This window comes from Ovis aries, chromosome 14 (genome assembly GCF_016772045.2).
Source record: "Ovis aries strain OAR_USU_Benz2616 breed Rambouillet chromosome 14, ARS-UI_Ramb_v3.0, whole genome shotgun sequence".
NCBI classification, from domain to species: domain Eukaryota; kingdom Metazoa; phylum Chordata; class Mammalia; order Artiodactyla; family Bovidae; genus Ovis; species Ovis aries.
Genome location: NC_056067.1, coordinates 57,372,219 through 57,399,061, shown reverse-complemented (window position 1 = coordinate 57,399,061; position 26,843 = coordinate 57,372,219). Strand labels below are relative to the sequence as shown.

The 26,843-nt window shown below is 44.8% G+C and overlaps 1 protein-coding gene across 3 annotated transcripts in view; it reads left to right on the top strand.

Annotated features, from left to right (window-relative positions):
* LOC105601977 (zinc finger protein 519-like) overlaps window positions 1–11,579 on the top strand; it is a 58,739-nt gene extending 47,160 nt beyond the window's left edge. For all 3 annotated transcript variants that reach the window (XR_009596385.1, XR_009596386.1, XR_006055971.1), the window contains one exon: window positions 7,896–11,579. The gene's annotated coding sequence lies outside the window, so the exon portion shown is untranslated. The remainder of the gene's footprint in view (window positions 1–7,895) is intronic.
* Window positions 11,580–26,843: the final 15,264 nt, after the last annotated feature.

The following is a 26,843-nucleotide window of genomic DNA, read 5'->3' as shown; positions in this document are numbered from 1 at the left end:
GGCGGAGGGAGCAGGTGTTTTCAGAGGTTCCAGCCCCGCGCACTCACCGGCTCAGGGCTCCCAGGTGTGCTGTGTGGGATGGCTCCAGCTCAGTGCCACGGAAGACAGGTGTTACAGGAGCAGCGTCAGCACCCACAGGGGGCTTGTTCAACGTGTCATTTCATGGTTTCCCCTCAAACCTGCTAATTCATAACTTCTTAGACTGGGGAGGGTTTGTATCCACTTTAAAGCTGCAGAGAATATCTTTAGGAAAGCGGTTCTCGTCTGGGGTCCCAGGAGGATCCTCCTCGCAAACTCTGGCCCCTGGCCCTGGAGGATCATCAGCGCTGCTTGTCTTCCTGCTCCAGGCAAGGCCCGGGCTGAACACAGGGCTTTGGGCGTGTCTGTGAGAGCTCAGAGCCAGCTTCTGGCCGGGAGGGGCGGCGGGGTCTGCTGTTCTGGGGTCGGGAGGGGGACGTCAGTGCCGCTCACCTGTCCCGTGTTGGCAGAATCCGGGGAGAGAACACGTGTGGACAGCAAAGGAGAACTTGACGTGCGTCTCCAGGAGGAGCTAATCGTCCTGAGTCTCTCCTGAGACGAAGGGCAGGAGAGGTGGGCCCTCTCAGCTTTTCAAGTTCCTTCTGCCTGTGGGCGTGTTGCGAGCAGGCGAAGACGCTGTGCTGACGCCTTGGAAGGTGTTATCTCATGATGCTGAGGTGATCCTTCCCCATGACCTTGAGGAGAAAACGACCCAGGGCAGGAGGAAAAGAGGGGACACGGGCCAATGCAGGGGACACGGGTTCCATGCCCGGCCCGGGAAGATCCCACGGGCCGCGGAGCAACTAAGCCCATGCCCACAAGTACTGAGCCTGCGCTCTGGAGCCCGGGAGCCGCAACTACGGAAGTGTGCGCCCTGGAGCCTGCGCTGCACAACGAGAGAAGCCCCCGCAAGGAAAAGCCCATGCACCACAACTGGAGAAAAGCCCGCACAGCAACCAAGACCCAGCACAGCCAGAAATAAATGAGTAAGTAAAAATAGAAGGGCCTGGGATTTAGGAAGACTGCTGGTGACCAGGGCTGCTGGGGAAGACGTATGAGGAATTTACATTGGCTTATGAACTTGCAGGCTGTTATCTAGCACCTGTGCTTATGAGAATAACTAGTGTCAAAGCAAGGCACCCGTGGGCTTCTGGTCTATACAAATGCTGCCAAGGCAGCAATATCATGGAGCAGTGTAGATAACTCTCAGCAATACTCCTATGCAATCCATATTGTAAGCATCATAATGTTTCAGTAGTTAAAAATGAGGAAATGACACACTGTACCATTTATGGAAAATATGATCTCAAGTTATTTGAGGGTTATCCTGGACTGGAAGAAGCACAAGCTGAAATCAAGATTGCTAGGAGAAATATCAATAACCTCAGATATGCAGATGACACCACCCTTATGGCAGAAAGTGAAGAGGAGCTAAAAAGCCTCTTGATGAAAGTGAAAGAGGGGAGTGAAAAAGTTGGCTTAAAGCTCAACATTCAGAAAACCAAGATCATGGCATCTGGTCCCATCACTTCATGGGAAATAGATGGGGAAACAGTGGAAACCATGGCAGACTTTATTTTTGGGGGCTCCAAAATCACTGCAGATGGTGACTGCAGCCATGAAATTAAAAGACGCTTACTCCTTGGAAGGAAAGTTATGGCCAACCTAGACAGCATATTCAAAAGCAGAGACATTACTTTGCCGACTAAGGTCGGTCTAGTCAAGGCTATGATTTTTCCTGTGGTCATGTATGGATGTGAGAGTTGGACTGTGAAGAAGGCTGAGTGCCAAAGAATTGATGCTTTTGAACTGTGGTGTTGGAGAAGACTCTTGAGGGTCCCTTGGACTGCAAGGAGATCCAACCAGTCCATTCTGAAGGAGATCAACCCTGGGATTTCTTTGGAAGGAATGATGCTAAAGCTGAAACTCCAGTACTTTGGCCACCCCATGCGAAGAGTTGACTCATTGGAAAAGACTGTGATGCTGGGAGGGATTGGGGGCAGGAGGAGAAGGGGATGACAGAGGATGAGATGGCTGGATGGCATCACTGACTCGATGGACGTGAGTCTGAGTGAACTCCAGGAGATGGTGATGAACAGGGAGGCCTGGCGTGCTGTGATTCATGGGGTCACAGAGAGTCGGACACGACTGAGCTACTGAACTGAACTGAAACGATGGCCAGTAGAAAAAGGGAATTACTATGAGAGGTCATTCTGTGTGCATCCTAAGTCACTTCAGATGTGTCCAACTCTTTGTGACCGCGTGGACTGTAGCCTGCCAGACTTCTCTGTCCATGGGATTCTCCAGGCAAGAATATTGGAATGGGTTGCCCTGACCTCCTCCAGGGGATCTTCCAGACCCAGGGATTGAACCAGCATCTCTTATATCTCTTGCATTGGCAGACAAATTCTTTACCACTAGCACTACCTGGGAAGCCCCATGAGAGTCATCCTACTGTGTTACAGATACTTTCTATTCACCATCAGTTAATGACGACTTAAAAAAAAAAAACCAAGGGGATGATAATGCTTGTATTAATGTTAACATTGGTGGTGGAACACGTATGTGCATGCTCAGTTGTGTCTGACTCTTTGCAACCCCATGGACTGGAGCCCACCAGCCTCCTCTGTCAATGGGATTTCCCATGGCAAAAATACTGGAGTGGATTGCCATTTCCTTCTCCAGAGTATCTGCCTGACCCAAGGATCAAACCTACATCTCCTGTGTCTCCTGCATTGGCAGGCAGGTTCTTTACCACTGAACCACCTGGAAGCATGTTACTGATGAGAACACTTCTTCAAATATACATCAAGTTTAATATATGAAAAGCTGTTCACTTTTATTAATTAACATATAGTAAGTTCACACATAATCTAAATAAAACTTTCCAAAGTTTACTCTATAATCTTTGATCAAAATACAGATTACAAGCATTTGGAAACATTCTTGTTCTTCTGATACAATGGTCAGAGAAATGTGATATTTATGGTTTACAAAACAGAGAGAGCAATTATTTAGTAAACAAGAATGTACATTAATTACATGACCTTTCAGGAAAAGGTTACATATATTTTTCTTGGGTATCTGTGAAGATTTCCTGATTGCTACCATGTCAACTAAAATTCATGACTTCTAGTTATTGCTCTTATAAAAATACATCAGGATTTCAGTGAACTGCCATCTTTATATCCATAAAAAACCATTGGCACAACTATTTAAAATTTCGACTCTGTCTTACTTTAATACAAATTATTCTCTGAATACGTACCTAATGGTGACATAGAGGGATGTTTTAAACAATGACAATCATCACCTTTATTTAGACTTCCACTGTACATTTCACATTACAAGATCCTTAATAGTACATTAAAAAGTAGATAAAAATTATTTCCACCTAATATAGAAGGGTTTTGTTTAACTTTGAGGCAGCAAAGATCAAGAATATTAGTTTTTTAAAAAGCGTATTAGTTCACATACACACTAGAAACAAAGGTATGGCATGTAGTACTTTGAAAGTTGAGTTATATTAAATTTCATTTTCACATACAGTCAATATGAATAAGGATACAATGATAATAATTATATTGTCCAACATCTCTCGCCTTGATCCTATGGTCCAAGTAACAAATAATTTTTCTAAGTGTTTTAACTTTGGATTATTTTCTATAATATCCTGATTTAAAGTAATACCAGAAAAGGATTATTGACTGAATGCTGTCTTTGATGAATTCTCTGATATTTACTTAGACCTGAGTTTTTAAATTCATGTTGTACATTTTTTACAGCATTAAGCATTCTTCCTAGTATGAACTCTCTGGCATTTTCTGATGTGTATGCTTAGGACAAACCTCTTTCATCACTTATTACATTTGTAGGGTCTCTTTCCAGCACATGCTCTCTGATGCTGAGTGAGGTGACAGCTCACTTCAAGGCTTTGTCATATTATTTATATTTGTAAGACTACTTGGCAATATGAGTTATTTTATGGCAAGTAAGATTTGAGTGGCAATTAAAAGCTTTGCCTCATTCTTTACATTTGTATGGTTTCTCCCCAGTATGAATTTGCCTATGTCGACTAAGGTTTGAACTCTGACTAAAGGCTTTGCCACATTCTGTACATTTATAAGGCTTCTCCCCAGTATGAATTCTCTGATGCTGAGTAAGTTTGGAGCAACTGATAAAAGCTTTGCTACATTCTTTACACTTGTATGGTTTCTCCCCAGTATGGATTCGCTGATGTTGAGTAAGTGTTATACTTTGGTTAAAGGCTTTCCCACAATTTTGACATTTATATGGTTTCTCCCCAGTATGGATTCGCATATGTCGATTAAGGTGTGAGCTCTGATTAAAGGCTTTGCCACACTCTGTACATTCATAAGTCTTCTCTGCAGTATGAACAGTGAGATGTTGAGTAAGGCTTAAGGGCTTGCCAAAGGTTTTGCCACATTCTGTACATTTGTGAGTGTTCTCTAAAGTATGAATTATGAGACGTCGAGTAAGGTTTGAGGGCTTGCTGAAGGTTTTGCCATATTCTGCATATTGGTTAGGTTTCCCTCCGGTGTGGATTTTCCTGTGTCTATTTAGATTTGATAATTGAGGGAAGACTTTCCCACATTTATTTGACTTGCAGTGTTTCTCCTTAGCATGAATACTCAGATGTTGAGTAAGTTCTGATGACTGGTTAGAGACTTGACCACACTCACTAAATTTGTAATTATTCTCTTCGATATGTATATTCCTATCTGTAATAAGATTTGAGCTTTGATAAAAGACATTTCTACATTCATCCCTATGGTTCTCTGAACATTGAGTTCTCTGATGATTCATGAGATCTGAGTCTTGGTCAAAGTGATTCCCAGGTTCAAGGCATGGGTAGATTCTGGCTCCATCATAAATACTGTTGTAATTATTGAAGCTGGAGCTCTCACTTAAGGCCTCACTCGTGGGATTACACATGGAAGGTTGTTCCGCATTATCTGTACTATGATACCCATTGAATGACGGCAGCTGGATAAAGACTGTCTCATTATTATTGACATTATAGATATTGGAATAAGGAGAAAATGTTTCTTGGTGGAAAAATAATGAGCCTTCACTAAAGGATCTCTCAAACTGATCATAATGAGATTTTCTTCCTTCATTTTCAAATCTCTGGCTCTCAGACATGTATGACTGACTGTTTAATTCAAACCTATATTCATACTGGTTTGAGTGATTATTTGTAGCATAGACTAGATGACTTTCCATGTTTTCAAAGTTTCACATCAGAGAATATATTTTTTTTAAATCATGTGGGTTCTTGCTTACAAAAACATATTTTTCTGCCGAACTTACTGAACATCAAATGGAATTTTTCCCAATTTGATGCATATCCTCAATTTCTTTTGGCAATCATGTTTTCATCATGAATAATTGTACCGATTTGGTTACATCTAAAGCAACATCCTTTTGGCCCTTCACAGTTCCCCTTACTTTCCCAGTCTTTCATTAAGTACAAATTTCCAAGCTGAGAGCTCTCAGAATTTCCGAGCACATTACACATGAATCTCCTATCCATGACTTCTTTGGGAACAAACCCTGGGTATCATGAGAAGATATCGCTGAAAGATAACAAATAACCAAGATCCCACTTAGTACCTTGAGTGAATATGCTTTACAGTTGTATGCAATATTGACAAACCCTTAGCTAGATTAATGAGAGGTGAGATGCAAGGAAGATCAGAAGTAAAAATAATGGCACTGTACATGTTACATAGAACAAAGAGTAATTCTATCAGGTTATAATGAATGATACTATACCAAAAAGTTGAATACCTCAAAGGAAGTTTCAATTTTTAGAAACACAGAACACCTTAGATGTTAGCATGAGTGATTTAAAAACTATAACACATCTACAACTATTAATTAGAGTTAAAAAGTAATTTTTTTAAATCCTTGGAGTAGATGAGTTAACTAGAAAATTCCAACAACATTTCAAGAAAAAGAAATATCAGTTCTCCATAAGGGATCACCATGTACACATTGCAATATTTAAAATGGAGAGCCAACAAGGTCCTACTGTACTGCACAGGGAACTCTGCTCAATGTTATGTGGCTGCCTGGATGGGAGGGGAGTTTGGGGGAGAATGGATACATGTGTATGGACGGCTGAGTCCCTCTGCTACCCACCTGAAACTATCACAACATTGTTAACCAGTTATACTCCAATACAAAATAAAAGAACAGCAAAAAATACTTCTGTGAGTTAATAGATATATTAAATGGTTTTAGCATTGATGAGTTGGGGTAAATGCACTTAAAATGTCTAAAATTTGTTCATAGAAGAAAAAATTGGGAAGTAGAAATTGGGGATTACATTTTATGATTTCAGGGACTGAGTATGAACTTCAGAGAGCCATGTTTGAAGTTTCCATTGGAAATCAGAAATCAGGAAGCATATATCTGTTCCCAGCATTTCTGGAATTTTGTCAACTAATCCCGGGATCTCCACAACTCTCCTCACACTTTTCTGACTTGAGGCAGAGATGGAAATTTGGAAAGGCCTTAAGGCACAGTTTGTCAGAACTGTTAGCAGCTTTTCCTAGGTCCCCCAAAGCAGCGAGAGTATACAGGTCCTTACAGACCGGGAGGAAGGTTTTGGCTCTCAGTGAAAGTGAGGGAAAACCCACTGGAGCTGAAGAAGAACACGTGGAGATACAAGAGCAGAAGAACGGGGCAAGTCATGTCCCTCTTTGGCAGACATAAACCCAGGCTTCTCATTCTAGCGAAGCGGGCCTCCCCAAACCATCTGAACAAGTCTGGCTTCCTCTGTGGTCTTTGGACCTCTTACCTGTATCATGCGCTTCATTCCTTCGCACCTAGCACCAGGATTCTTCCTTTACTCCAAAGGGGACCTGCTCATTAGAAAAATGAACATAGTTAGGACTTTGGGTTTAACATATACACTCTAGTATATACAAAAATAACCAACAATAATCTGCTGCATAGCGCAGGGAACTATTCTCAATATCGTAATAACCTATAAGCGAAAAGTGTCTGACTTGACTGATGGAAACCTCTCCTTACAAAACTCAGTATCTCTCCTGAACACTGTTGAGTGTTCATATTTCAAAGCCAACTAGCAGCAAAGAGACACTAGGAGGAAACGGAGTTTCCGCCTTAACTGCGTTGGATTGTGCACCTCCCTCACTACATCTTGGCAAGATTTTGTTAAAGATAAAGAGAAAAAAATGGAACTTGATGGTGTGGGAATCTGGCAGAAAACCCCCGAATCGGTGATCATCAGGTATAATAGGATAAACTGGTGTCAGGTGAGAGAAACACTCAAGAAGACACTTGGTCACTGTTCAGGTACTTTCGGCAAAAATAAGGAAATGTCAATGTATCGTGAAAAAATTTCACTTTTCTGCATTTTTACTCCAAAAATACCTCCCCTGTTCTGCATCCCTAATAGCACATTTAAATAATAGACCTTTCTTACCAATGTAGAGAATAGTCAGATTTTTGTCAAAAGTCTCTAAGGAACTCTAGACCACTAAGGTCATCCTGTTTCAGTTCAGTGCAGTCCCTCAGTCCTGTCTGACTCTTTTTGACCCCACCCCATCCCAACAGAAATTCTGCATATCAATGCCTTCCCTTGTTGGTCTTTCGAAAAGGGAATATTTTTAAAAACTTAAAGTCGTTAATTCACACTGGGAATGCTTCATGCCCTGTAGGGAGCCTGGAGGCAGACAAAGAGAAGAGGCTCATGGAGAGAGAAGAGTCTGATTGTGACTCATAAAAATAAAAGAAAAAACAGTGTTTAATAGTTGAAAACCACCTCACCAGGCAAGAATATCAGAAAAAGAGAATTAAAGATTTGAATGTTTTCAATCCAGGGCATTTAAGGAGGAAAAAGCAGACACAGCCTCTAACCTGGATCAAGACATTCACCTGAGAAGCTGCCATCTCCTCCTCTTCTTCCTCCTGCCCTGGGTCGTTTTCGCATCAAGACTGGAGGAATCACCTCAGTGCCATGAGATTACACCTTCAGAGGCATCAGCACGGCTCCTTCACCTGCTCCCAACACCCACAGGCAGAAGGACCTTGAAAAGCGGGAAAGGCCAACCTCTCCTGTACTTCGTCTCAGGAGAGTTTCAGGACAATCAGCTCCTCTGTGGAGACCAATCTATCAATTTGTTGTTGTTGTTATCTACTCTTCTTTCTTCATATAAAGTCCCCCAAATTCTGCTAACACGGGGTGTGTGGGCTGCACTGACTTGCCCCTTTAAAGCTCATGCAGAGCAGAACTTGTTGCCTCTGCTTGGACTGAAGCCTGGCCTCCGCTCTCACAAATGGACCAGGAGCCACGTCCTTAACCCGGGCCTCCCCTTAGAATCCCCTGGAGCACTTCCTGCACACCACACTGATGCTCCCACAGGACCGAGAGAGAACTCTGTGAGGAGGGCACCGGGGAGGTTAGCGCTTACCACTGGTCACATGACCCTGATGGGAAACAGGTGGAGAACCACTTGGCCAAAGATTCTTTCTGAACCAGTTCAGCGTATACAATCCCATGAGGTCAGAGCCCCACTCTGAGAGGTTATGAATCTGCAGGTCTGAGGTGGGGCCATGAAATGAGTCTTCAGCAAGTTCACTGTTTATTCTGATGCTTCTTCCCCAAGACCCACACTCAGGAGCCCTGAGCTTGAGCCCTCACACTCAGCACAGCTGAGACCTCCAAGAGGGGAGGGTTTAGGGCAGGAATTTCTTGGAGAGGTCAGGCTAGAACCAAGCAGAGAAAGCTCCAATACTTGGGGTTCAGGCCTTTCTAAGGGGCCCTGGGTGAAGTGCTGTGGGCTCCCCAGGCTGAGCGTGGATGGGTCCATTCAAACCAGAGGAGCAGGAATCTGGTGCGCTCTGAGGGTGTCATTGAAGGGGGGCCTGTGCAGTAGACCCAGGGGTTCAGGAAGACTGCTGGTCTCCAGGAAGGGGGTCATCTAGTGGAGGTGCTCACAGGACTGGCTGCTGTGAGTTCAAGGACCAGCAGGCTGCCTGCTCCCCAGACAGACACTGAGGCAGCAACAGCACGGAGCAGTCAGCGAAGCTCTCAACAGTACTCTGTCTGATCCTTCTTATTAGAACCACTGCAGTGTCCCAGCAGTTACAGAGAGGGAGCGGGGGAAGGTACATTGTAGAAATTATGGAAAATATGTGGCATTATTTGAGGATTAAGGCCAGTAAGGAAACTAACTGTTACAGATGCCATCCCTCGGTGCTACCTAATGGTTTATTGTCACAATCTCTCCCCCATAACCTTAAAGAAGGTGGGAGAGGTTAATGTTGGTGGTGGGTTAACCATTCATTACACATCAACTTTATCACCAGAAACCATTCAATTTTATTAATTAACATATATGAATATCACACATAGAATAAAACCTGTTACAATCCACTGTGTGACCTTAATTAAAATACAGATTTACAAGCATAGACAACAATATTCATTTGTCTGCTACAATGATCTGAGAATTGTGACTTCTATGGTTGCAAAATGGAGGCTAATCATTTAATAAACAAGATGTAACTAGCTACATGACTTTTCTGGGAAGGCTTTTACATACTTTTCTAGGGTATCAGAGATGTCATTATCCCAAACATGTCAACTAATATTCATGACTTCAGTTGACATGATAAAGATACATTAAGATTCCAGTGAACTCTCATTGTCTTATCCTTAATAAGCAAATGACATAACTGTTGAAAATTTAGAATTTTGTCTTACTTTGATACATGGAATTTATTCCTGAACACTTACATCATGGTGACCTATAGGGATGTTTCACATGAATGACAAACACCACCATTTAGATGTTCAGTGTATACATTACATTGCAGTTAATCTTCTAATGGAGAATAAATATAAATGATTTCTCCCTAGGATAGAAGGGGTTCTTTTATCTTTGAGGCAGCAGCCTTCACAAACATAACTTCACATACACTAGAAACAAAGCATAGCATGGAATACTTTGAGAGTGGCATTACAGTCATTTTGGTTTTCAAATAATCTCAAATCATGTTGATAAAACCTGAAAACATTGCTAATAATTATACCTTTCTAAACACCAACCGTCTAGTCAAGGCTATGGTTTTTCCAGTGATCATGTATGGATGTGAGAGTTGGACTATAAAAAAAGCCGAGCACAGAAGAATTGATGCTTTTGAACTGTGGTATTGGAGAAGATTCTTGAGAGTCCCTTGGACTGCAAGGAGATCCAACCAGTCCATCCTAAAGGAGATCAGTCCTGGGTGTTCATTGGAAGGACTGATGTTGAAGCTGAAACTCCAATACTTTGGCCACCTGAGGCGGAGAGCTGACTCATTTGAAAAGACCCTGATGCTGGGAAAGATTGAGGGCAAGAGGAGAAGGGGACAACAGAGGTTGAGATGGTTGGAAGGCATCACCAGATCAATGGACATGGGTTTGGGTGGACTCCGGGAGATGGTGATGGACAGGGAGGCCTGGTGTGCTGTGGTTCATGGGGTTGAAAAGAGTTGGACATGACTGAGCGACTGAACTGAACTGAACTGAAACACCAACCTTTTGTCTGGTGATACAGAGTGACATATCAATTTTCTATCTGTCTTAACTATGGATTACTATGGCATCCGGTCCCATCACTCCATGGGAAATAGATGGAGAAACTGGAAACAGTGTCAGACTTTATTTTTGGGGGGCTCCAAAATCACTGCAGATGGTGATTGCAGCCATGAAATTAAAAGACACTTATTCCTTGGAAGAAAAGTTATGACCAAACTAGATAGCATATTCAAAAGCAGAGACATTACTTTGCCAACTAATGTCCATCTAGTCAAGGCTATGGTTTTTCCAGTAGTCATGTATGGGTGTGAGAGTTGGACTGTGAAGAAGGCTGAGCACCGAAGAATTGATGCTTTTGAACTGTGGTGTTGGAGAAGACTCTTGAGAGTCCCTTGGACTGCAAGGAGATCCAACCAGTCCATTCTGAAGGAGATCAACCCTGGGATTTCTTTGGAAGGAATGATGCTAAAGCTGAAACTCCAGTACTTTGGCCACCTCATGAGAAGAGTTGACTCATTGGAAAAGACTGATGCTGGGAGGGATTGGAGGCAGGTGGAGAAGGGGACAACCGAGGATGAGATGGCTGGATGGTGTCACAGACTTGATGGACACGAGTCTGAGTAAACTCCGGAAGTTGGTGATGGACAGAGAGGCCTGGCGTGCTGAGATTCATGTGGTCACAAAGAGTCGGACATGATTGAGCGACTGAACTGAACTGAACTATCTACAGTAATTCTCTTCCAGGAACTTCAGAAAAGAGGAATTGATGAAATGTTTTCTTATACAATCTTTGATATTTATTTAGATTTGATTAAATACTTTGTTACTTTTTGTTTTAACATCATTCACTGATCTTTCTTGTATAAACCCTTTCCTGTTTTCTAAACTACATTTGGGATGAACCTCTTTCATCACTTATTACATTACTAGAGTTTCTTTCCAGTGTGTACTCTGTATATGCATTAAATAATCAGGGTGTTGATATACAGCCTTGACATACTCCTTTCCCATTTTGGAACCAGTCTGTTGTTCCATGTCTGGTTCTAACTGTTGCTTCTTGACCTGCGTACAGGTTTCTCAGGGGGCAGCTAAGGTGGTCTGGTATTCTCATCTGTTTAAGAATTTTCCACAGTTTGTTGTGATCCACACAGTCAAAGGCTTTAGTGTACTCAATAAAGCAGAAGTGGATGTTTTTCTGGAATTCCCTTTTTCTATGATCCAATGAGGAGAAGGCAATGGCACCCCACTCCAGTACTCTTGCCTGGAAAATCCTATGGATGGAGGAGCCTGGTAGGCTGCAGTCCATGGGGTCGCTAAGAGTCGGACATGACTGAGTGACTTCACTTTGACTTTTTGCTTTCATGAGTTGGAGAAGGAAATGGCAACCCACTCCAGTATTCTTGCCTAGAGAATCCCAGGGATGGGGGAGCCCGATGGGCTGCTGTCTATGGGGTCGCACAGAGTCGGAGACGACTGAAGGGACTTAGCAGCAGCAGCAGCATGATCCAATGAATGTTGGCAATTTAATCTCTGATTCCCCTGCATTTTCTAAATCCAGCTTGTACATCTGCAAGTTCACGGTTCACGTACAGTTGAAGGCTGGCTTGAAGGATTTTGAGCATTACCTTGCTAGCATGTGAAATGAGCGCTATTGTGCAGTAGTTCGAACATTCTTTGGCATTGCCCTTCTTTGGGACTGGAATGAACACTGCCCTTTCCCAGCCCTGTGGCCACTGCTGAGTTTTCCAAATTTGCTGGCATACCTAGCGCAGCACTTTCACAGCATTATCTTTCAGGATTTGAAATAGCTCAGCTGGAATTCTATCACCTCCACGAGCTTTGTTGGTAGTGATTCTTCTTAAGGCCCACTTGACTTCACACTCCAGGATGTCTGGCTCTAGGTGAGTGACAACACCATTGTGGTTGTCCAGGTCATTAAGACCTTTGTTGTATAGTTCTGTGTATTCTGGCCACCTCTTCTTAATCTCTTCTGCTTCTGTTAGGTCCATGGCATTTCTGTCCTTTATCGAGCCCATCTTTGCATGAAATGTTCCCTTGGTATCTCTAATTTGCTTGAAGAGACCTCTAGTCTTTCCCATTCTATTGTTTTCTTCTCTTTCTTTGCATTGTTCACTTAAGAAGCCTTTCTTATCTCTCCTTGCTGCTCTTTGGAACCCTGCGTTCAGATGGGTATATCTTTCCTTTTCTCCTTTGCCTTTCGCCTCTCTTCTTTTCTCAGCTCTTTGTAAGCCTTCCTCAGACAACCATTTTGCCTTTTTGCATTTCTTTTTCTTGGGGATGGTTTTGGTCACTGCCTCCTGTACAAGGTTACAAACCTCTGTCCATAGTTCTTCAGGCAGTCTGTCTATCAGATCGAATCCCTTGAATCTACTGTCACTTCCACTGTATAATCATGTTGTTGTTCAGTCGCTCAGCCGTGTCTGACTTTGCAACCGCATGGATTGTACCACACCAGGCTTCCCTGTCCATCACCAACTCTGGAGCTTGCTCAAACATGTCCATTGAGTTGGTGGTGTTATTCATTATCTTGTTCTCTGTCATCCCCGTCTCCTGCCCTCAATCTTTCCTGGCATCAGGGTCTTTTCCAAGGAGTCAGCTCTTCACATCAAGTGGCCGAAGTATTGGAGTTTCAGCTTCAACATCAGTCCTTCCAATGAACACCCAGGACTGATCTCCCTTAGGATGGACTGCTTGGATCTCCTTGCAGTCCAAGGGACTCTCAAGAGTCTTCTCCAACACCACAGTTCAAAAGCATCAATTCTTGGGTGCTCAGCTTTCTTTATAGTCCAACTCTCACGTCCATACATGACTACTGGAAGAACCAAAGGTTTGGCTAGACAGACCTTTGTTGGCAAAGTAATGTCTCTGCTTTTTAATATGTTGTCTAGGTCGGTCATAACGTTTCTTCCAAGGAACAAGTGTCTTTTAATTTCATGGCTGCAGTCACCATCTGCAGTGATTCTGGAGCCCCCCAAAATTAGTTTTGTTTTTATTTCATTGCTCTAAGAGGTGGATCCAAACAGAGTTGTGCTTTATATCAAAGTGTGTTCTGTCTGTCTGTCCTACCTATATTTCCCTCAAGAGGTTGAGATTATCAGCCCTCTTTTGAGCTCTTTCATCAATTTGAAGTTTCTTTTTCTGTCTGGGTTCAGGGAGAGTGGGAATTTCATTCTCTTTTCACTTGAGAGACCTCCGCACTGTCCTACAGTCTGGCTGTTAACAATTGACACTGCCAGCATCCAACATGTAGGAGGGCTCGCTTCTCTCTACAACCCTTTCCAGCGTTTATTGGTTTTAGACTTCTTGCCAATGTCCATTCTGACCTGTGTGGGTTTTGATTGGCATTTCTCTTAAGATTTTGCCATGTTGAAATATTTTCATATGATTTTGAAAAAAACAGTGTGAGTAAAACTGACCTCTTGAGGTTGTCCCCTTGACAGACTGCCCTGTTTCGAATTCTCTTTTTAGGATCTACCTGAGGACATTTGTTGAGAATAGATTTTTTTTCCTTACCGCCCCATTAAAGTGGAGTCGGGTCCAACTCTTTGGACTTTCCAGGCAGGAATACTAGAGTGGGTTGCGACTCTTTGGACTTTCCAGGCAGGAATACTAGAGTGGGTTGCCATTTCCTTCTCCAGGGGATCTTCCCGACCTAGGAATCGAACTCAGGTCTCCCACATTGTAGGCAGACACTTTACCGTCTGAGCCACCAGGGAAGCCCCATAGACCTGGTGAATATGAAGTGCCCATGAGCACAGGTTTTTCAGTCGTTACCAAAAGTGGCCACAAGGTGGCAGCATCTCTTCCTGCTCCACTGTGGCGTTTTCTGTTGTTTGTTTTTTAGTGTTTATTTTCCGTTCGAGTAGAGCTGATTTCCGATGTGTTTGTTTTAAGTGTACAGGAACTTGGTTTAGTTGTGCACGAACGGATCTCTATTCCCTTTCGGGTTCTTTTCCTATATTGGTTCTCTTGCTGTATTCAGTAGACTTCCCTGTGCTATTCCGTTATTTTGGATTATCTATCTGGTAATAAGCAGTGAGTATGTTAATCCCAACCTCTTAATGTCTTCCTTCCCCTACCTTTTTAAAAAAAAAAATCATAAGTGAGTTTTCTAAGTCTCTGAGTCTGTTTTTGTTTATAAATTAGTTCATTTTGATGAATTTATAGATTCCACCTGTAAGTGATATATTTCTCTTTCCTTCTCTAATTGACTTCACTCCGTATAATAAAACTCTGGGTCCATCCATGCTGCTGCCGGTGGCATTTTTTCGTTCTGTTGATGGCTCAGTGTATTCGGTGTACAAATGAACCATTTTCTCATTTCTCTATTGATGGACGTTTTGGTTGATGCTCTGTCTTGGATATTGTCAATAGTGCTACCCTGAAAAGAGGGGTGCATGTATCATTTTAAATTAATATTCTTTCCGGATCTAACCCAAGGAGTGGGCTTGCCGGATCATGTACTTAGTCTATAGTTAGTGTTTTAAGGAATGCCCATACTGTTTTCCTTCGTGGCTGCCCCCGCCCATTTCCATTCCTGCCCACAGGAAGGACTAGTCCCTGTTCCCCTCGCCCTCGGCAGCATTTAATCCCTGTAGATCTTTTGGAAGATGGCTGTTCTGAGGGGTGTGAGGTGATACCATGGCCCAGTTTTGATTTGCATTTCTCCAATAGTTAGTGATGCTGAGCATCTTTTCAGGTGCTTTATATGGCCACCTGGATGTCTTCTTTGGACAAATGCCCATTTAGATCTTTGGTCCATTTTTTCTAATGGGATGATTTTTTTTTAATATATGTATTGAGCTGCATGAGCTGTTTGCATATTTTGGAGATAAATTCCTTGTTTCTAAATTCAGTTCCAAACATTTTTTTTTCCCCATTCTGAGGGTTTCTTTTTTTTTAGTTTGGTTTACAGTTTCCCTTACAGTGCAAACGTTTTTGAGGTTAGAGAAACTCAAGTCTTTTGTTGAGTTTTGTTTAATTTTTCATTATTCTTAAAGTGGATCCAAAAGGGTTTGCTAGGGTTCAGGTCAAAACTTGTTCTTCCTATGATTTTCTCAAGGGGTTTAGAGTAATTGTCGCTCCATTAAGCTCTTTAATTGGTTTGGAGTTACTTTCTCTGTATGAGGATAGGGAATGTCACAATTTCATTCACTGTTATCTTGTTACCGTCTCCTCTGTATGGACTCTTAACAATTTAACTTGGTAGCCTCCATGCAGGAGAATTAATTCCCTTTTCTCCAAAACCTTCCAGCATTTATTGTTTGTAGACTTTTTGACAAAGGTCATTTTGACCAGTGTGAAGCAATACGTCATAGTTTTGATTTGCATTTTGGTAAGATTGCAGGGTATGGAGGCTTTTCATGGGATTAAAAAAAAAGTGTGAGTACAACTAATATATCGAGACTGGCCTCTTGACCGTCTGCCCTCTCTTTTGAACTCTTTTTCCAGGACCCACCCGAGGACATTTATTGAGGACAGGTGTTTTTTCATTAAATCCCTGCAAGCCTGGTAAACAATGAAGTACCCATCCGCACAGGTTTTTCAGTTGCTGTTACCAGATGTGGCCACAAGGGGCAGCATTTCTTCATGCTCCGATTTTTTTCGAATTTCTGTTTATTTTCTGTTGGAATAGAGTTGATTCCTGTTGGGCTTGTTTTAGGTTGACAAGAACTTGATTCAGTTATACATAAATGTATGTCTATTCTCTTATCTTTAGGGGCCTTTTCCCATATAGGTTCTTTCAGTGTTTTCAGTACACTTCCCTGTGCTATTCAGTAGGTGTTTTTTGGATTATCTATCTGATAATAAGTAGTATGTATGTTAATTCCAGCTTCTTAATGTCTCCCTACCCTTCCCTTTTTTGAAATAATCATAGGTGAGTTTTATTAGTCTATTTCTGTTTATAAATCTGTTCACTTGAAAGAACTTATAGATTCCACCTCTAAGTCATACAATATTTTTCTTTCCCTGACTTCTCTCAGGATGATAAATCTCTTGGTCCATCCACGCTGCTGTTAATGGCATTACTTTTGTTGTTGTTTTTTTTGATGGCTGAGTGTATTCCGGTGTTTAGATGGATCAGTTGCTCTTCATTTCTCTCTATTGATGGACATTTTGGCTGAAGCTCTCTCTTGGAATTTGTGAATAGTGCTGCCATGAAAACAGAGGAGCAAGTATCACTTTAAATTATGATTTTATCCAGATCTAAGGGAAGGAGTGGGCTTGCTTCATCAGGTGGCAACTATATTTAATGTTTTCAGGAATCTCCCTACTGTTTTTCTTGTGGCTGCACCCACCCATTTCCGTCCCCACCCACAGTGTAGGAGGCCTCCCTGTTCCCCTCGCCCTCTGAAGCATTGAATCTTTGTAGATCTGTTGGAGGATGGTCATTCTGAGGGGGTGAGCTGATACCTTGTTGCAGTTTGATTGGCATTTCTCTAACAGCGATGCTGAGCATCTTTTCATAGGCTTTATGCCCATCTCGATGCCTTCTTTGAGGATACATCCATTCAGATCTTTGGTCAATTTTTTCTCTTGGGTTGATTGTATTTTGATATTGAGCTGCAGGAGCTGTTTGCATGATTTGTAGATGAACACGTTGCTTTTAAATTCGGTTGCATTTTCCCCCTGATGTTCAGGGTTGTCTTTTTCTTCCGTTTTGGGTTTCCCTTGCTGTGCAAAAGCTTTTGAAGTTAAGGAAGTCCCTTTTGTTGAGTCTTATTTTTCATTATCCTAAAAGTAGGTCCAAAAACAATTTGCTGCGATTTATGTCAAACCGTGTTCTGCCTATATTTTCCTTAAGAGGGTTAGAGTAATCGTCCCTCAGTTTAGTTCTTTAATGGATTTGAAACGTCTTTTTCTGTAATTGGTTACAGACTGTCAGTTTCCTCACTTTTCACTTGTTTAAGGAACCTCCACCCTCTCCTCCACACTGGTTGTTAGCAGTTTATTTTGCCAGCATCAGTGTAGGAAGGTTCCCTTTTCTTCACAACCGCTCTAGCATTTACTGTTTATAGACTTCTTGACAAAGGCCGTTTAACCAATTGTAGTTTTGATTTGGATTCTATAAGATTTCATGATGTGAAGGCTGTTCATGTGATTTTTTTAAACAGTGTGAGTAAAACTGACCTCTCAAGGTTGGCCTCTGGACCGTCTGCTCTGCTTTAAATTCTCTTTCCAGGACCTACTCTAGGGCACTAGCTGAGGACAGGTGTTTTTTCCTTACATCCGAGCTGCTGCTGCTAAGTCGCTTCAGTCGTGTCTGACTCTGTGCAACCGCATAGACGGCAGCCCACCAGGCTCCCCCGTCCCCGGGATTCTCCAGGCAAGAGCACTGGAGTGGGTTGCCATTTCCTTCTCCAATGCATGAAAGTGAAGAGTGAAAGTGAAGTCACTCAGTCGTGTCCGACTCTTAGCGACCCCATGGACTGCAGCCTACCAGGCTTCTCCGTCCATGGGATTTTCCAGGCAAGAGTACTGGAGTGGGGTGCCATTGCCTTCTCCGACATCCGAGCAGGCCTGGTGAATATGAAGTGCCCATCAGCACAGGTTTTTCAGCTGATGTTACCAAAAGCGGCCACAAGATGGCAGCATTTCTTCATGCCCACCAGAGCCTTAGGGCATGTCCTAAACTGGGTTGTTAATTAGAATGGATACACCCAAGGCTGTGTCTCCTTCCTTCTCTCTGAGCCTTTATCCCTGGACAGATCTCAACGATTGCCACACCACTCTGCAGAGGAGCTGTCCTCTCAGTGGGGTGACCCTAAGGAAGGAGGCTGGAGGTCGGAACCCTGCCACCAGGAGACACAGAGCCCAGAGCACTTTGCAAAGCTTTTCCAGACCAGAGCCCCCACCATCCTTTGAGGGCACTAGGGTTGGCTCTGCTGCAGGAAGGTCCCCTGGATCTGGAGATTGTGGGCTCATGCAGAGGGGAACAGGCAGTCCAAGTCCATGGGGTGGGGGGTGGGGGGCTGTTTGCCTGGCAAACCCTCCCCAGCGCCCTCAGCCCCAGGACAGTCCCGCCTGGGGACCCAAGCCTGCTCAGACTCCAGGCATGTGACACCAGCCCAGGTCGCCAAGGCCAGATGGGAACAGAGCCAGCAGTTCTTTCCTCTTTTTTAAAAAAATGTGTTTGAATTGTAGTTTACAGGTGACTTACATTGTGGTGGCTTGCACAGAAACTTGATTCATTTATTCATAGAAGTACATATATTCTTTATCGTTTTCTTTTCCCATAGAGGTTATTACAGTTTTGAGAGGGTTTCTTGTGCTCTGTGGTGGGTCCTTGTGGATTATTTTAGAAGTATAAATAGTAGTGTGTTTATGTTCTTCTCAACCTGCTAATTTCTCCCTGCCCCACACATTTCACTTAGGGGAACCATGAATTTATTTTCTAAGTCTGTGATGCTGTTTCTGTTTTGTAAAGAAGTTCACTTGTATCCGTGTTTAGGTTCTACCTAGAAGTGGTCTTATAGGATATATGTTTTTTCCAAATGCAGACAAAGGCCCAGAAGGGCGTCCTGTGTGAGTGATGTGAGTCCCCTCTCACTGGGCTCTCACCAGGACTCTGGCACTTCTCACCCGATGTGCGCTACCTAGTCTCGGTCTTAAATAAATAAACTGCTTCTGTGTGCTTGCCCAGACATTCTGTGTGCCTCTAATAGTGAACTTTGTTTTTACGGAGTGTGCCTCTTGGAGACATTCTTGCTTTCAAGCAGAGGAAAGACCCAGGGTCACTTTGCTTCTCGCCTCTGGCCCCTGCTGGTCTGGCAGCGAGGACTCCTGGTTCTCATCCGGGCTCCCCACATTCAGTTCAGGATGGCTCACTGCTGCCTGCGAGACCACCTGGTGCTGAAACCAGAAATCCGGGAGTTCAAGGTTTGCGTTAAAACAACATTGGGATGGACATGATCGAAAGGAGTGTCGATGGACGTGAGTTTGAGTAACTCCGGCAGCTGGTGATGGACAAGGAGGCCGGGCCAGCTGCAGTCCATGGGGTCACAAACAGTCGGACACCGCTGAGTGACTGAACTGAACTGAAGATAGGGAAGATAATGTTATATGTGGTCAGGACTCTCTAAGACTACACTAGATTTGATTAGGTAAATAAATTTTGTGATTAACAGTAAACTGTGACCAGACTGGAATTTGGTTTTCTCTCCCTGTTAAGAGAATAAAGTTTTCTTGGAACGTGGCTTTTGATAACATTCTATGTGAATTTCTTTGCCTTAAAGTGATTTATATTTGTTTTTAAAATCTTTGGTTACTTTGGTGAAGTAAATATTATTTCACAGTGACATCTGAAGATTATGGTACATGTAGATAAAGCCAATTCTGCTTCTACAAAGAATTAACCCCTTGTTGTCAGACTTTTGTTTTCCTGATGTCCTTAGGAGTTGGCAATAGTCTCCTAAATCAAGGAATTTACACTGGTAAACACTAGCTGTAACTCAGTCAGGGCCATGGGAAATCCAAGACGGCCACTCAGCTCTTCCCAGCTTCCTGACAGACCTCATTTACATTTGATGGGTTACAGCCCTTCCTGGGTACATGTTACAGGTCTGATGGCCTCACAATGGAAAAACATAGTTTAAAATGTGTTTTCCACTTGGGGTACATTTACCAGTCTCCAGTGATCATGGCACCCACTTTACTGGACAAACCATGCAAGCCTTAACAAAAACGTCACAAACTCCTTACAGCTGTCACCGTCATCATCATACTCAACCATCAGGCAAGGACAGCAGAACAAAGATTAATTACGTGGGGTTAAATAAACTGCTAAACGTGATTATAATGTTCATGACCTTTGGGGTGACGTATTACTGGCTTCCACTCTTTTCAGGTATAAAGGTCTTCTCCTCAAGCTACTTAAAACTTACAACAGTTTGGTAACTTATACCTCTGGGTAAAATTCAAACATTTTTTCTTTTCTCTCTGCCTTGTCCCTCCAGAAATTAGAGACACTTGGGTTCTGAGCAGCCTTACCAGGTAAATGAAAAGACCGTCTCCTGACACGTACAGGAATCTCAAAGATTTTGAGATTTGGGGGACCTTTAGAAGAGAGGAAAAGCCACTTAGGCAGAATCTGATGGCAGGCCTTTGGCATGACTTTCTTGGCCTTGAGAGGCCTTTGGGGAATTTTAGTCCAAGACTCCTGAGGAATTACAGCAGAGACCATGTAAAGAAGCTGTGTGGTCAGTACACCAAACTTACTTTTAAAACAACTTAGTCTTGGCCTAGTTTAATAAAAATGGGGGTAATTTTAGAATAAACTTGTTTCATTAAATATTAAATTCTAGTTTCATTAATGAAGGTCCATGTTTACTAAGACTTTTTCGTCTTAGTAGATGTAGGACCTGGATTACACTGGCTACACTTCACACAGGTTCTCAGATTCTTGCTTGTGACCCGACTGCGAGCTGTATTATTTCTTTTTCTGCCTGCTTTCGAGTTGCTTCTTGCGTTACCAAATATACGACTGAGCCTCTGATAACACAATGATATAATTCCTCATGAGCTCAGTGATGGTAGTGGTTTAACTCTAAATATGGGAAGAAGCTCCAAATGGGAATATTTTCATGGACCACAGAGGCTGGAGAGGCAGGTGGTCCAGCAGCTCCTGGCTGCTGCTCTATGGCCTTGTCCAGTAACGCCACACTGAGTGGCCTGTCAGCGGAATCTTTGCCAGACCTGGGAACAAGCGTGCCTAGCACCATGGCTCAAAACGGATGTGAGTGCCACCAAAACCATGGTCAAACTGACGGCCATGAGGGGCCACGCTGATAGGAGACACGTACCGCCGTCTGCTCCTGCGAAGACTGAATCAGGGGCCACTGCCGCTGCTGGCCTACAGCACAGCCTGAACAGCACAGAGGTGGCGGTCAGGAACGAGGCCTCGCGCTCTGGAGAAGATGGCAGAGCAAGCCTTCAGACGGTTAGATGTCTTCAGGGAAGATTTTCATGAGCCCAGATTCTTGCCTCTTCTCAGGCCTTGAGAAGCACTAAAGTCAGTAACTGTGACAATGGCTTTGGGCTTTGTGATTTTTTTGCGTTGATAATACCACATCAGAGGTTAAACTCTATTTAGATAAATCTAGACAACTGGCTACCAGGCTAAAGGTCTCCCTGAAGTGCCAGGTCTAGACTGGAACTCAGGCTTACTCTCCTGGGGGAAAAAAAAAGAGATCTATTTTGCTTATTACTGTTCAGGTTGTCCCTACTCCAACTACTTCAAACTGAGTCTGTCACACCTACATCAGTCACTCTGGGAGAGGGGGAGAGGGGAGGGGAGGGGAGGTGGGGGAGGAGGAAGGGGAGGGGAAGGGGAGGGAGGGAGGGGAGGGGAGGGGAGGGTGGGATCCTAGGGAGGAGAGGGTGGAGTGGGGTGGGGGACCCTGGGGAGGGTGGGGTTGGGGGGTGCCTTGGGGCGGAGGTGGTGGTGAGAGGAGTGGGGGAGGGGAGGGTTGGGACCACTGAGGAGGAGAGGGGAAGGAAGGGGAGGGGAGGGTGGGGTGGGACCCTGGGGAGTAGAGGAACATGGTGGGGAGGGGTGGGGTGCCTCCTGTGGAGAAGCAGGGCAGGGTGGGCCCTGCCAAGGTGGGCCTCTGGGGAGGGGCTGAGAGGTGGGGCCTTAGTGATTTGGGTCTTAGGCTCTTTGTCCACTACCTTTCAGAGAACAGTTGTTGAGTGTAGGTTTTTGTTTGCTTCTTTGTTTAACAGGTCCCCAGGCTTGGTGAGGGCCTTCCCAGGTGGCTCGGCAGTTAAAAATCTGCCTGAGATGCAGAAAACGCAGCAGAGATCACTGGTTGGTTAGCTGGCTCAGGAAGATACCTCGAGGAGGGCCTGGCGACCCATTCCAGAATTCCTATCTGGAGAATCCAATGGACAGAGGAGACTGGCAGGGCACAGTCCATCGGGTCACGAAGAGTTGGACGCGACTGAAGTGACTGAGCACATGTGAGGGTTGGTGGGTATTAGCTGCCCAGCAGATATTTACAGTTGCTTTTACCAGGGTCAGGATTAAGTCAGAACCAGAATCATACCAGAGTGAGGCCTAAGTACCTACCACAGTCAGGCCTGAGTGTGACCAGAGTCAGGCCTGAGTCAGTAGCAGAGTCAGGCCTAACTCAGGACCAGGCCAGACCATAGTGAGAACCAGATCCAGGCCTTAGTGTGGAAGAGATTCACACCTTAGTGTGAGCCAGGTCAGGCCTAAGTACGTACCACAGTCAGGCCTGAGTGTGACCAGAGTCAGGCCTAAGTCAGTACCAGAATCAGGATTAACTCAGAACCAGGCCAGGCCATAGTGAGAACCAGATCCAGGCCTTAGTGTAGATCAAGTCAGGCCTAAGGAAGTACCATAGCCCGGCCTCAGTGAGTACCAGAGTCTGGCCTTACTGTGTAGTAGAGTCAGGCCTGAGTGTGGACCTGAGTCAGTCCTAATGACGACCAGAGTCAGGCCTTAGTGAGGACTACATTCAGGCCTCAGTGTGGACCAAGTCAGGCCTTACAGTGGACCAGAGTTAGGCCTAAGTGAGTACGACAGACAGGCATAGGAGTGGACCAGGGTCAGGCTGAAGTGAGTATCACAGTCAGTCCTTAGTGTGGACAGGACTAAGCCTTTAGTGTGGTCCAGAGTCAGTCCTTAGTGTGGACTAGAGTCTGTGCGAAGTGAGTACAACAGACAGGCATAGGAGTGGACCAGGGTCAGGCCAAAATGAGGACCAGAGTCAGGGCTTAGCATGCACCAGAATCAGGTCTCAGGATGGACCTGAGTCAGAGTCAGTAAGTACCAGAGTAAGGCCTTATGTGGCCCAGAGTCTGCCTGAGTGTGTCAGTCCTGAGTGGACCAGAGTCAGTCCTGTGTCCAGGGTCAGGCCTGAGTGAGCACCAGAGTCAGGCCTGAGTGTGACCAGGGTCAGGCCTGAGTGTGGACCAGTCATGGCTGAGTGTGACCAGTGTCAGGCCTGAGTGTGCACCTGAGTCAGACCTGAGTGTCCACCAGGATCAGGCCTGAGCATGGACCAGAGTAGGCCTGAGTATCCACCAGAGTCAGGCCTGAGTGTCCACCAGAGTCAGGCCTGAGTGTCCACCAGAGTCAGGCCTGAGTGTGGAACCGAGTCTTCCTGATGCATGACTATCATTCACTTAGGCCTCACTCTGGTCTACACCAAGCCTGACTCTTGTACCCACTCAGGCCAGACTCGGGTCCACACTCAATACAGACTTAGGTCCACACTAAGGCATGGTTCTGGTCCACTCTCAGGCCTGACTCTAAACCACTTAAGACCTGACTCTCATCCACTTTAAGGGCTGACTGGTCCATGTTAAGTCTGACTCTAGTTCACACTTAGGCCTGACAGTGGCCCACTCTCAGGCCTGACTGTGGTTCTCACTGAGGCCTCATACTACCCCACACCACAGCCTGACTCTAGTCCACACTCAGGCCTGAGTCTGGTCCTCAGTTAGGCCTGATTCTAGTCAAGGCTAAGGCCTGGTTCCACACTAGGGCCTGAATCTGCTGCGCACTAAGGCCCGCGCATCATAAATCAGTGCAACCCCGAATAAGTTATCATTACAGCTGGCATGAGCTTAGTCAGAAACTGACAGAAAATTTCAGAGCTATTATCCAGCAATAAAAAATAAATTAAAAAATCATGTATGTGTATAAATTCTCAGTCATTGTGCTCCATGCCTGCAGAGAGAGCTGGAGAAAAAGTAGTATTTTAGAAGACAGCCATACCCCAGCGATATCTGCAGCTCTAGTTTCAATAACCAAGACAGTGAAGCAACCTTCGCTTAGAAGGAGAGATGACAGACAGAAGAGACGCAGCACAGACACACAGGGCGATATTACTCTACACAGTATGCGATGAAGTAGCGCCTCTTCCAGCCACGGTGACAGAAAACGTACGGCCGTGATCTTGGGGAGACAGCAGTGAGCGGGCCTGGAGAGAGATCTCGGCTCCCTGCCCGGAGCTGAACCAGGGTGCCCTGGATGGAAAGCAGGACTGCCAGCCCAGAGACCGCCCGTGGCCAGAGTGTAGAAGCAAAGCGACCCTCGGTCGTTCCCTGCTTTGAACCCAAGAATATTTTAAGGAGGCAAGAAGCATAAATACACATAGAAGTCCATTATTATCGACACAGTGTAACATCTCAGAGAGCACAGAGAAACACAGGGTGTTTAAGAGAGAAGCAGCTCAGGGATAGAGAACCGAGAGAAGTGTGCGGGTCCTGCGGAGAAGCCCAGGGAGAGCTGACGTGAATCCCGCATTGAGGACCGTCCTTCCGGGTCTTTGGTTACCTTTCACCAATTACCTTCTCTCTTTGTTCACACCTGACTGGTCCCTGCACCCTCCCCAAGATGTGGGCACGACATTTGCTAAGATCGATCCCCCCACAGAGGCCTGTGGGTGCATGTCCACACTTATTATGGGATGGGGCCCCCTCCCTTTTCGGTCATCAAGGAGGCTTCCTGCCCTTGTACAGAGAAGTCTTCTTTGACCTCAGGAGAGGGTCTCTTATCTCTTTACTTTTGCAGACTTCAGCTTCTGCCATTAGATTTGTCCTTGGAGTGTGTGAGTGAGAACACAGCTTCAATTTCAATCCACTTGACAAATACCAGCGGTCCAGCCCAGAGGCCCCTCTATCTCCTATGTCAAATCCTGCTGAGAGACGTGAACCCCCAAAATCTTTATTGGGAGGCTGAAGGGTGAAGGTCTGTCTTCTGTAGCTTCTTCAGGCTGGCACGTGTCTCATAGACCCTACCTAGCTGGGGTCATGGAGCTCTCGTCCTGTCTCATTCAGGGGCCCCAGGGTGACTTCTGTTGTTATCCCCACAGGATCTGTTCTGAAGAGTAGCTGGATCCATTATCTTGATGTGAAACCATCATAATCTGAAAGAGACAAACATAACAAGTGGATTTAAAAAGTCAGGGGCCAAAGATCTGTGATTAATGATCATAAATTACTGTGAGCAGGAGCTACAGCAGGAGTGAGAACCAGGTTACATTTTTTAGCAGTTTTGATCCTGTCCAGATAGAGTCAGCACTGGTGGTACCCTCTCCACAGGCATGGAGCCTTGTGCTGTGGTCTTGCACACTGCGGATGTCTTCTGTATTAGCCCAGAGTGACTGACGCAGGTGTGACAGACTCAGTTTCAAGTCGTTGGAGGAGTGACAACCTGAACAGTACTGTAAAACATCAACCACAATTTTTTCCCAGGAGAATAAGCTGGGTTCCCAGTCCAGACCTGGCACTTCAAGGAGACCGAGAGCCAGTTGTCCAGTTTTGCCTAAGTAGGTTCTAGCTGCTGACGTGGTATTCACACATTAATCCACATATTAGTCAGAGCAGTTGTCACTGTTACTGACTCTAGTGCTCCTCTAGGCATGAGAAGAGGCAAGAATCTGGGCTCATGAGAACCTTTACTGAGAGCATCTGACTGTCTGAAGGCCTGTTCTGTGAGCTTCCCCAGCACGGATGCCCCGTTCCCGATCTCCCCGCTCAGTGCCTTCCAGGGCTGCTGAAGGGCAGCCGCTGCAGCGGGTCCTGATTGAGTCCTAGCAGAGGCAGACGGCAAGTGCCGCTTCTCAGCTGGCACTGCCCCTTCGTGGCAATCTGACCATGGTTTTGGGGGCGCTTCATGTCCATTTTCTCCCATGGTGCTAGGAATGCTCATGCCTAGCTCTGGCAAAGATTCTGCTGACAGGCCACTCAGTGCGCTGTTATGGGACTAACCCCAAAAAACAGGAGCCAAGAGACGCTGGATCACCTGTCTCACCAGCCTCTATGGTCCGTGAAAACGTTCCCTCTTGTTGCTTCTTCCCATAGCTAGAGTTTCACCGTTACCCTCACGGATCGCATATCATCATTTTATCAGAGGCTCAGTCACACATTTGGCAACACAAGAAACAATTGTGCAAAGCAGGCAGAAGAGGAAATAATGCAGCTAGCAGTATCAGCAGGACCACAAGCAGGAATCTGAGGACCTGCTTTAAGCACAGTCAGTATGTCCCAGGTGCTCTGACTTAGTTTGTTAAATAACTGTAGCCTGGGGTTAGTCTCCTGGTTGCAGACCATGGAGATCCTGACCCTTATCCAAAGGCTGATTACTGAGATAAGTTTTAGAAATACACTTAGGGAGCCCCTTACAATTCAGTTAACTCTCATCAGCATTATATCATAAACGCAAGGAACTATGTCATAAGACTTTCTTAGT